This window comes from Prionailurus viverrinus, chromosome A1 (assembly GCF_022837055.1).
Source record: "Prionailurus viverrinus isolate Anna chromosome A1, UM_Priviv_1.0, whole genome shotgun sequence".
In the NCBI taxonomy this organism is placed as follows: Eukaryota; Metazoa; Chordata; class Mammalia; order Carnivora; family Felidae; genus Prionailurus; species Prionailurus viverrinus.
The window spans coordinates 150,149,171-150,159,625 of record NC_062561.1 but is presented as its reverse complement, the minus strand read 5'-3'; the positions used below and the strand labels follow the sequence as shown (position 1 = coordinate 150,159,625).

Genomic DNA, 10,455 nt, shown 5'->3' with positions numbered 1-10,455 from the left:
AGTCTCACAAGAAGCACCTTTTACCAATAAAAAATTACAGTCTTTAAATATTACTCCTTTCAACCCTGAACTCACCCATACAAGCCAGTTGGAAGAAACACTTCTAGAGGATTCAGGATTAATTAGTGTGGGCTTGCAATCTTTGATATTTGTTTGGGAAGGTCCTCTTTCATTGTTTCTTTATATACTCTTGGATTTTTTAAAAAATCAGCATCTATAAAGAATCTAGGATTGAGTTTTATCTCCCATGTTTAGTTTCAATACTGATCAGCAGGACAACACCCAGTATGTGTCCAACAAAGGCCAAGATTATATGCAATTCAAAGCAAAACAATAGGGAAGGAGGGCACCCATTTGGTGGCTCATTCTGAGAAACAAGACCAATGTCTAGCTGTTCTGAAGCTCCACTTAACACATCAATCACTTGATTTAATCATGTCAAGTTTCACTAGGTTTGTTTAATGGATGAGCACTGCTTTCCTCACCTTTCTTATCTTTTGTGACTGATAGAAAAGAACACATCAAACTTTTTGTTCTCCTGGTTCTATCTCTCGCCTACCTGTGAAAAGGGTTAGATTGATAGCTTAATGGAATTTTAGAGCTGTTTAATTTTCCCAGGTGGTCCAGAATGTATGGAAATGTAAACAATCTTGAATTTCTCAGTGGAACATCTCAGTGGAAATGTAAACAATCTTGAATTTCTCCCATGCTGGTACAATATGTTCTAAGGAATGTTTTAATTTCCATTTATAAGGGAAAATCTTTTTTTAATGAAATGGTCTTGAACAAGACTCATTCCAAAAATGTTCAGTTTTGTGCTAGGAGTAGCAATCACTATTTTTCTACAAGAATGACTCTATTCTAGAATCTTTAGGGATATCATTTGGAAAGATGAGTCATAGTATCCCAGCCTGCCCTCACAAGAGGCTGCATAATTGGTAGAATTACAACTTTGGTTATTAAATCTCAACAAATAAAATCCAATTTTTATTTGTCCACCAAATATAGGTATATGTAAGTATGTTTGCAAAAGTGTGTATGTGTGAACAATAGCTACTCAATGGCCTGTTTGGTTTAATCATTTTTTTTTTAATTTTTTTTTCAACGTTTATTTATTTTTGGGACAGAGAGAGACAGAGCATGAATGGGCAAGGGGCAGAGAGAGAGGGAGACACAGAATCGGAAACAGGCTCCAGGCTCTGAGCCATCAGCCCAGAGCCTGACGCGGGGCTCGAACTCACGGACCTGCGAGATCGTGACCTGGCTGAAGTCGGACGCTTTGGTTTAATCATTTGTATGTGCATGGCTACACAAAAGGATCATTACAGATGTAAAAGGAGAAAAAAATTAGGAAAATTTAGAATCACTATTATATATATTAATACTTAATAAGTGGTGTATATTGATTCTCTGAAAATCTTAGTGAGAGGACAATGGTGTTTCTAGGAGAAGGATGCAAAATAGAAAATGTCTTTTCCACAGAAGGAACATTTATAGATGCTTATATTTTTGGCTTCCTGAGTGACTGTGGGTATAAAACACTAACAACAAAGTCTTCGGTATTATGTTTCAAATGACAATTATAGTGCTTTAATATCCATTGTTCATAAAATTCTTAGTTGAAAATGAGAAAAATCAGAATTAATATGTTGGCTTCTTAATGGACTAGTTTATATTTTATGTTTATTTTTAGTCAGTTTAGATAAGCAACATTTAATTGGATTTGTGTTGACTTACATGCATCAAATCTCGATTTGTGCCTATTTAAATTTGTGTATATGTGCGTGCGTGTGTGTGTGTGTGCATGCGCAGTGTCCAAAATAACTTTTTTCTACAAACGTATAATCATATAGATTCTTGTATCGTGAAAAATCACTAAACTGTAAGAATTAATCAGATCATAGCATGGAAAATTAATATTGGATTATAGAGTGTGGGTTAGTAAAAGGCTTCAGGAAGCTACACTGTTGATTTCTTTTGTCTCCAAATCATCTAAGACAGAGATGATTCACCTTTCAAGATTTCCAGAGAAGAGTGGATTCCATAAGCTTCTTAGATAACCTTTTCCTGTATTAACCCTAGAAATGAGAAGTTTTTTTCCTTATTTTATTTAATTTCTATGAGATGTAGATAAAATGTTTGCTTTCTTTTCTGATCTCACTGAAAATGAAGAAGACTGGTCACAAAATACTGTCTTGTTTGTCACTGTGTCATCGTCATAATAACTGGCATGTAGTAGGTGCTTGACAAATATTTGTTGAAAATATAAATGGAAAAATAAAGCCCTTATTTAAGTTAATTTTCAGTATTTTCTTCTTGAAGCCAAATAATCCCAATTCTTGTACAAATTCACAATACCGCGTTGGCAATTCAAAGGTTCCACAGTTTTTTATAAGAGATAATTTTAAAGCAAAAACCTCACGTGAACTCATTTTTTTGGTGGCAAATTTCAATCTGAAGTGGCACGAGCATATTTATAGCCTTTCTCTATTTCAGTTGCTGCATATATTCCTATGTATTGTTGCAGAAATATTAATGTAATGCTTCCTCCCACCCTACTGGGGTGTTATACATAACAAAAGGTATATGTACTATCCCTCTACACCTCTCTGAAATTCTATACATACTCCTATAGCCTCAAAATATTTGAGTAAGAAACAGTGGAATTGAATTACCATTTTATAATCTTTTTAATCATTTTAGACATTTGTTCATAAGTTTCCTATAGAATGCTCGGCCAAGATGTCAAACAATCAATACACACAGATCAACATTAATGTCTTTTGTTTTTCTTATAATAAAGCTACATGTCAGACTTTTTCTAAGGTTTCCACATCTCTGCTCTTCAACCCAGAGGAACCACTTATAAGAAGGGGCAATTCAGCTCCTATGAACCTCCAGTTTTGACCTCTCTTTTCAGAGCGCTAACAAGGATGCCAATTAGTGTCAGTTGTGATAGCAAAGTTTTAAGATTTTGACACAGTATTATTTTTAAAGATATGGAGTGTCTCACCTACTCATCTCACATAGAATTATGATGAGGAATCCGTAATGGTTTTGTATTCACCTCCAATCTATACAAAACAAACTAATGATCTTAAACTCAAAAATCTCTTAAGTTCTGTATTTGATGCCTTGATTTATTTTCTTGGTCACCATATACTTTCTAAATGCTGGTATACTGCCCTAATATGTATTTATTATTGTAATATTTGGAAAAACACATTCATGCACTTAAAACAAAATTGTTTTAATGTAAACAGGATGGTAAAAACCAAAGGCTATATTAAAAAATGTACTACATAATTAGAGTAGGAAAAAAGTAATGCAACTATAAGTTCAGTGAAAGTTTCTATGTATTTGAATTAAGCTAGCCTTAAATGTATACAAAACAGTTCTAAGGTAACTTCTGTAAGAAATACACACATTTTCACCCCCTCCGCCAAACACACACATATATGCAGAGAGAAATAATTTAAGAACTATATAAATTTCTTCACTTTTTTAACTGTGTGATCTTGGATAAGTCCCTTGAAATCTTTAGCTTCTTCATTTGTAAAATGAGATGATAACAGTACCTGCCTCTTTGAGTTGCTGTAATAGTCAATGTTTAGTAGGCACATAACAAGCATTAAATGATGGGAAATACGGTAATAATGCTAATATTAGTTACCTGTATTTCCACTGTACTTGTAATTATAATAAAATAAAGATCTTCTCTGAGGATAATTTTTGGATGATTAACTTTTATACTGCTCAGTCTACATCTCTGATTCTTTGGATATATGTTTTTAATAGAAGAATTTGAGTTGAAGCACACCTGGTGTCTGAGGAGATTTCGAAGGATAGAATAGTTCAGGTGGGAAAAAGGAGAAAACCAAGCAACAAATGTGTCCACTAAAGAAAAGCTTACCCACTAAATGTTACCTACTCTAACTATGCTGTTATTGCCTCATAGTAAGAATGTTATTAATGCTAAAAATTGCTGTTATATTCTTACTCTTATTATTAATAGATTTTCATGAATGATATTTCCTAACATTTGAATGTTCACAGTTTTAAAGCATAATTGGAAAAGTTTTCAAAAATTTCCTTGACCCATAAAACCTGTTTGGTTTATATATTAACATTGATCTGATCAATTGTGTAAAAGAATGTAAACATTTGCTTAAGTGGAGTTATTTCCTTGTCAAGAGAAATTCTCATCATAGTCATCTCATCCAAATTAGAAACACAGTACATATCAATTTCTTGTTACTCTGTTGTCCTGTTGCTTTTGTACATGGCCCTTTTTTAGGTTGCCTTTTTAAAAAAGCCAACAACTATACAAACCATATCATGTATGACATGAAATATATTTTAATATATAAAGCACAACACATTTTAGCAAAACTTTGAAAGTTGAAATTATGGATTGAAATTAATGTTACAAATATTGCAATGGGGATGAAAGTTTTATTATGTTCTATTACTCTTAATAATAGCAATTTAGGTGGAGATGCTGGATCTCCAATTTTAATGCAAACACACACACACACACCCCTCTAGGTGCTTTGTTTTTCTGATCATGGAAGATTAGCACATTCTTCCCTTTTGAGCAAAGCTATGAAACATCTGAGTTATATCTTCTCTTGGGCATATGAAGCAGATGGGGGCTGTATGCATAATGGCTGGACAAGCTTTATTGTAAAATAGGCTCGATTATGACCCTTGGCTCATTTCTTACTAATTTAGGCACATTATTTAACTGTGTAAAGTCTTAGTGCCTTTACATCCAAAATGGGGGCAATAATCTTTCATCAGAGACTTGTTATGAAAATAAAATCAATCAATGCTGTCATATCCAAAGTTCTTGGTGTGGGTCCCAAGGAATTTAACAAAAATTCCCTACCCCTGGACAAGCAGAGCAAGACTAACTCCATTTTGTGCTACACCCACCATCTCATGTATAACCCCCACATGACCTACTTACTGCTTAAGACACTCCCCCACCCTAGTCAAGCCGCTGAGGACACCCTTACTGGAAACAGGCTCAGATAGGAATGCGGAACCCCTAACCGCCAAAGAATGTAAACCCTGTCTTTTGCTCGCCAAACTTGCGCGCCAATTCTGACCAGAGTGATAGGCTATTTCAAACAGTTACTATAGGCTAAATTGTAATTCAATTAGCCACCTGCGTGTGGACCGACATGACTATGCAACTTTCTCTGTGTGTTACAATCTCATTGGCCACTGGCCCCTATAAAACTGCTACACCTCTTAACCTAGGGGTCCAAGTCCCTGCTCCACTGTGTCGGGTATACTTGGGCCCTCCAGCTTGCAAATAAACCCTTGTGCGTTTGCGGTATCGGCTCCTTGGTGGTCTCTCGGATTTGAAATCGGGGGCATTACACTTGGCAGAAACTAAGAAATACATATGTATTTTAGCTTAAATCTCGAATAGTCAGACAGCTGATAGACATAGGAAAAAATAATGAATGTACACTAAGAAACACTTGGAGCCTAGGTTGAGATACAAGACAAGGAAGCTAAGAGACAAAACTCCACTGAAGGCTTTTTTGAGAATATCAAAGCCCTAAGCCTGCCAGGTTGGTCAGATTACTTACTGCCCCCTACCGGGCAAAGTGTGCTACATCTGGCCATGTCGAGAAGCACACAAATCCAGGACAGTTTGCCATTAGTCCCTACTGAATAGTCCCAGGACCACAATCTATCTTTTCTGACCCATATCTTCAGACCAAATGATTTCAGTCTCTTGAACTGAAGACATTAGGATAAAGATATCTATATCCCATCTCCCTTTCCTCCACCCTGTGCTTAACTGTTCTTTATATCCTATTATTATCATAATTTGCTCCACCTCTACATAGATTATGTTCTTATCTCACTACTAAACAAACTTTTATGAAAGTATGATATTTGAATTGATTTCTGAAGAAAAAATAGAAAATAAATATTCAGGAATTTCCAGGGTAAAGGAGAGGAGTCTTTTTCTTTTGTGAGCCCTGAAATGCCATGCTGAAAATTTTCAGCAAATATATACACATTGTTGCTAATTCTCAGGAGAGGGAACAATGTAGATGGGCTATGGTCCTAATTCTAAATGGCTAGGTGGCCACTTATGGTAATGATAACCATTCTGACCGAGGGTTTTAGTTCCAGCCACCAGCGAGAGGCAATGGATAGCAGTTTTGATCTTTGTCCTTGAACACGGTTTATGGCTCCAGGAGGAGTGCTTCCTTGGATGTCACATTAACAAAAACAACATTGAGCAGAGTCATTTACATGCTATTTTGCTTTGGGAAAGGAATATACTGGACATTTTCATTAGTGCAAAGTACAGCTTTATGTTTAACCCTCTTTCTCTCAATATTTAGGAGGATCATTTGGCACATTTTGCATTTTCCATGCCAATTATCAATTTCTTCTTTTTTTTGTGTGTCTCTGGTAAATACATCATCATACATTCATACTGTTAACCTGATACGTGCTCTCTTATAGCCATGGACCCAGAATAAGTATTTTGGACTTGTTTTTTTATAAATTGAAACTTTGCCCCAATAATTAGGAAAAGATGTCAGTGATTTAGGGAGATATTTATAATTATGAATTTAACATTCAAAGATATGACTCTTTCCTTCTGAGTAGAGCTGACAGCCAATAGTAAACAAAATTTCTCTTTAATAAGAATCTCTTTGCAGAAGACTGATAACAATTCCCATTTGAAAAGAATGGGTAGACACTGAAAATAAGAATGAGCAACTTGGTGCTTCAAGTCATATAATATCCATTTAACAACATAATATTTCTGCCAAAGTTACTGTCTGCTTAAGTGTGTCAGAACAAGAAACACCTCAATGCAGCTTCCAAAATCAGAACGCCATGACTGGGTATGGCCAGGGTAAATTAAATTAATGATGGGCCAGGGTAAATTAAATTAATAATATAGAGAAAATGCATAAGAACTATTAGTGAGTTGGGATTTCTCTGAAGTTTGGAAGGCTTAACTTGTTCAGATTATTTAATACTCTAAATTTTGGCCTAATATAAATTACTCTTATTTCCTTTCCTCATAATAACTATATATAAAATTACCCTATTGGCATGTAGACTTTTAATGAGTTGTTTTTTTTTTTGTTTGTTTGTTTTTTGTTTTTTTGTTTTTTGTTTTACTCTAAGAGACCTGGTGAATTGATTCACTTTTAAAATAGTAGTGTTTTCTCTGTGCTGATTTGTAGTATTTTCTCTGTGCTGATTTATATAAATTAAAAAAATCCCCAAATTAAAAATATTTTGTAGATCAGTTTGAATGTAAATTGTGAAAATCCTGATTTAAATACCTTTGACTAACAAACCTTATTCAAGGGGTACCTGTGTGGCTCAGTTGCTTAAGCAACTATAACTTTAAATTTTTGGTGTCTTACAATTTAAAGCTTCTTTTTCATAGTTATAGCTACTATAGTTATAGCTACTTCACATGAAAATAAAAAAAAAACATGAAGACAGTGAGGTGGACCCAATTGTGTAACAGACATTAATACATAACAGGCACAGTCAAGGGGAAGGCTGAGAGGTTGAAAGTTAGGCAGCAGATGTGAATCCAGGAGTCATAACCCTTTTGATAATCAGGAGAGGTGTATCAGTCTGAGAATTCATGGTGAGCTTAACTCTAACCTAGAGTAGGCAGGTTTATAAAGGTTTCTTTGTCTTAGAATTAGCTGCCTTTGTTCTTGATCTTAAGATGTAGTTCAGCTTTTTAAGTGAGTTTCATTTCATGATAAAAGCCATTAATCCTTTGGGAAAGTAAGAATTCTTTCTGAGACATGTGGCCACAGCCCTAATAGTCGACTGGATATATTAAACACATCTTTCATTGTCATATGTGACAATCTGGGGTGAGGTATGGGTAGACTGTTCACAGCCTTTGAGCACCAATGATAGTTCTGACCAGGATTTTTTGTTACTCTTCTCATTTTAATAACATGCAACTGACATAGGTTCACTGTCTTTGCTTCAGCTTATAGCATCCTTTCTTGGATTTTTGCATAAAGAGATTATAGGGGTAAACATATGAATAAAGAAGTGAAAGCTATCCAAAATTTACAGACTGGTGATAAACTTTGACTTTCTTTTGCTGGTCCCACCCAGGTTGAATTGAGTTAAACTGTCAAAATTGAAATGAATATTAATCACAAATTTAGCCTATATTTTATTTATTTCAGAGACTATCACATTAGGACCAGAATAAGGACTTTAAATTTGTCAGTAGTAAATTAGACATTAAACATTTTTTTGAATGTTTATTTATTTTTGAGAGACAGAGAGAGACAGCATGAGTGGGACAGGGCAGGGAGAGAGAGAGGGAGACCTAGAATATGAAGCAGGCTCCAGGTTCTAAGCTGTCAGCACAGAGCTCCACGCAGGGCTCAAACTCACAATCCGGGAGATCATGACCTAAGCTGAAGTCGGACGCTCAACTGACTGAGCCACCCAGGAGCCCCTAAATTAGACATTTTAAAGTTATAGTTGATTTCTCTTATCCCTCCCCCAAGTAAATAATGAGGGAAAATATCTACATATGTATTTATTTAAACTTGGGAGACATTTGTAATGTTAATTAATTAATTAGTACTTAAAAAAATTTAAGTTTATTTGTTTATTTTGAAAGAGAGACAGAGAGAGGGAAAGAGAGCAAGAGGAGGAGGGGCAGAGAGAGAGGGAGAGAGAATCCCAAGTAGACTCTGTGTTGTCAGCACAGATCCTGACACAGGGCTCGATCCCATGAACTGTGAGAGCATGACCTGAGCTGATAGACAGTAGGACACTTAACTGATTGAGCCACCCAGGCACCCCTAATTAATTGGTACTTTTGCTCTCCATTTGTCCTTCAGTATTCTAAGAATTAGCTTGAATATAGCAAAATATTAGCTAATCCTTTGATATTAGATGAGATATGGCAAGTGCAGGGCTGTATGACTATAGACTAGCTAATCTTGACAGCCAATATTCCATGGTTTTCCTCTGCAGGTGAGATGCTGAGCTAGACTTGTCTAGAAAGTCGTTTCTTATTATGTAAGAAACTTATTGGGTAAACTTGCTATATAAATTCTCTTCGGTCCAGAGAAATTGATCTCTATGTAAAACAAGTAAACATTGCTCTGATTAATCTCAAGAGCTAAACCAACCACAGATAGGTGTTTTACTTTGTACCTTTCTTGGAAAGAAAGAGCAATCACAGTAACTCCTTCAAGTTTTATCTTCTTCAGAAGGTGCCTCTATTCATTTGCTTCATTCTTTGAAGCTTCATCCAAGTTTTCCACAAGATCTGGAAAGTCATCATCGCCCTCCTCTCCGGTAGCAAGCAGTACCTTTCCATCCACACACTGTGTGGGCAGAGCTTCAGCCAGTCTTAAACTAGTCAGACCGTCTGCACCAAGTTGGTTCAAGAAACTTGGTAGCATTTCTGTCAGCTGCTTTGTCTCAGCGTGACCTGTAATGGTGAAAGTTTCCGCTGCCAGGGATGCCTGAACTTTAGGGTTCTTAAAGTAGACCCCTGTTTCTTGGTTTGTGAACATATTCACTTCTTCAATACCAGAGATATCTTTTACCCCCAACTTCTTTAAAGAGAACTGAAGTTTTTTTTTTTTGTTTTTTTTTGTTTGTTTTTGTTTTTTTTTTAATCATCTGCTGTAGCTGTTCCAAGAGCCACCTTCTTTGCACCAGCAGCTCTTTCCCACCAATGCGCACTTGTGCTTGCAGTTCCACGAGTTTCTTCCGGCTCATGATAGTTTCTTTCATCTTGTTGGAGAGGAAATGGGACTGCTTGGGGGACTAGGGTTGGTGCTCAGGGGGTCTCGGTGGACCAGTTGAGATTAGTAGGTGCACACATGCGGGGAAGCAAGATAGCAGCTATTTTTTTTTTCTTCCATATAATTGTATGATCTATAAACAACAGCAGATTCTATATATTTTTCTGCTCTTCAAAAAAAGATATTGAACAAAATGAGTCTCAATCTTAATTTCTAAATTAAAAATCCTTGACAAAATTTTAAAATGTGATATCTTCCTTTTCTATCAGTTCTTTTTATCAAATTTTTGTTGATATTAATGTATATATTTATATAACCCTCCATTGATTAATCAATTATCTTTGGTAGAAGGTCTCCTAATTAACCTCTTAATTAGTTTAACAGATGAATTAATTTTTCCATATAACGTGCTGTCTAATGCCCTTGGCATGCTGAAGGTTTACTGCTCATGGGGTGTGTTCTGTTTTGCCAAGGAATGGTTTACTCCTACCAGTTGAAGACTTATTCTCATAGGTTTATACTTGTTACTACAATCACAAATGTTTAGATAAATATAACATAAAGTGATGACATATGTATGGAAAGAGATCGTTATCTGAATAAAATAAAAATTGAATGCTTTGGCATGGCTTGACTTATGTAAATG

At 35.5% G+C, this 10,455-nt stretch overlaps 1 pseudogene; it reads right to left on the bottom strand.

Moving 5' to 3' along the window:
- Positions 1-9,275: 9,275 nt before the first annotated feature.
- Positions 9,276-9,798, bottom strand: LOC125164467 (transcription factor BTF3-like; annotated as a pseudogene).
- Between the last annotated feature and the right edge of the window lie 657 nt (positions 9,799-10,455).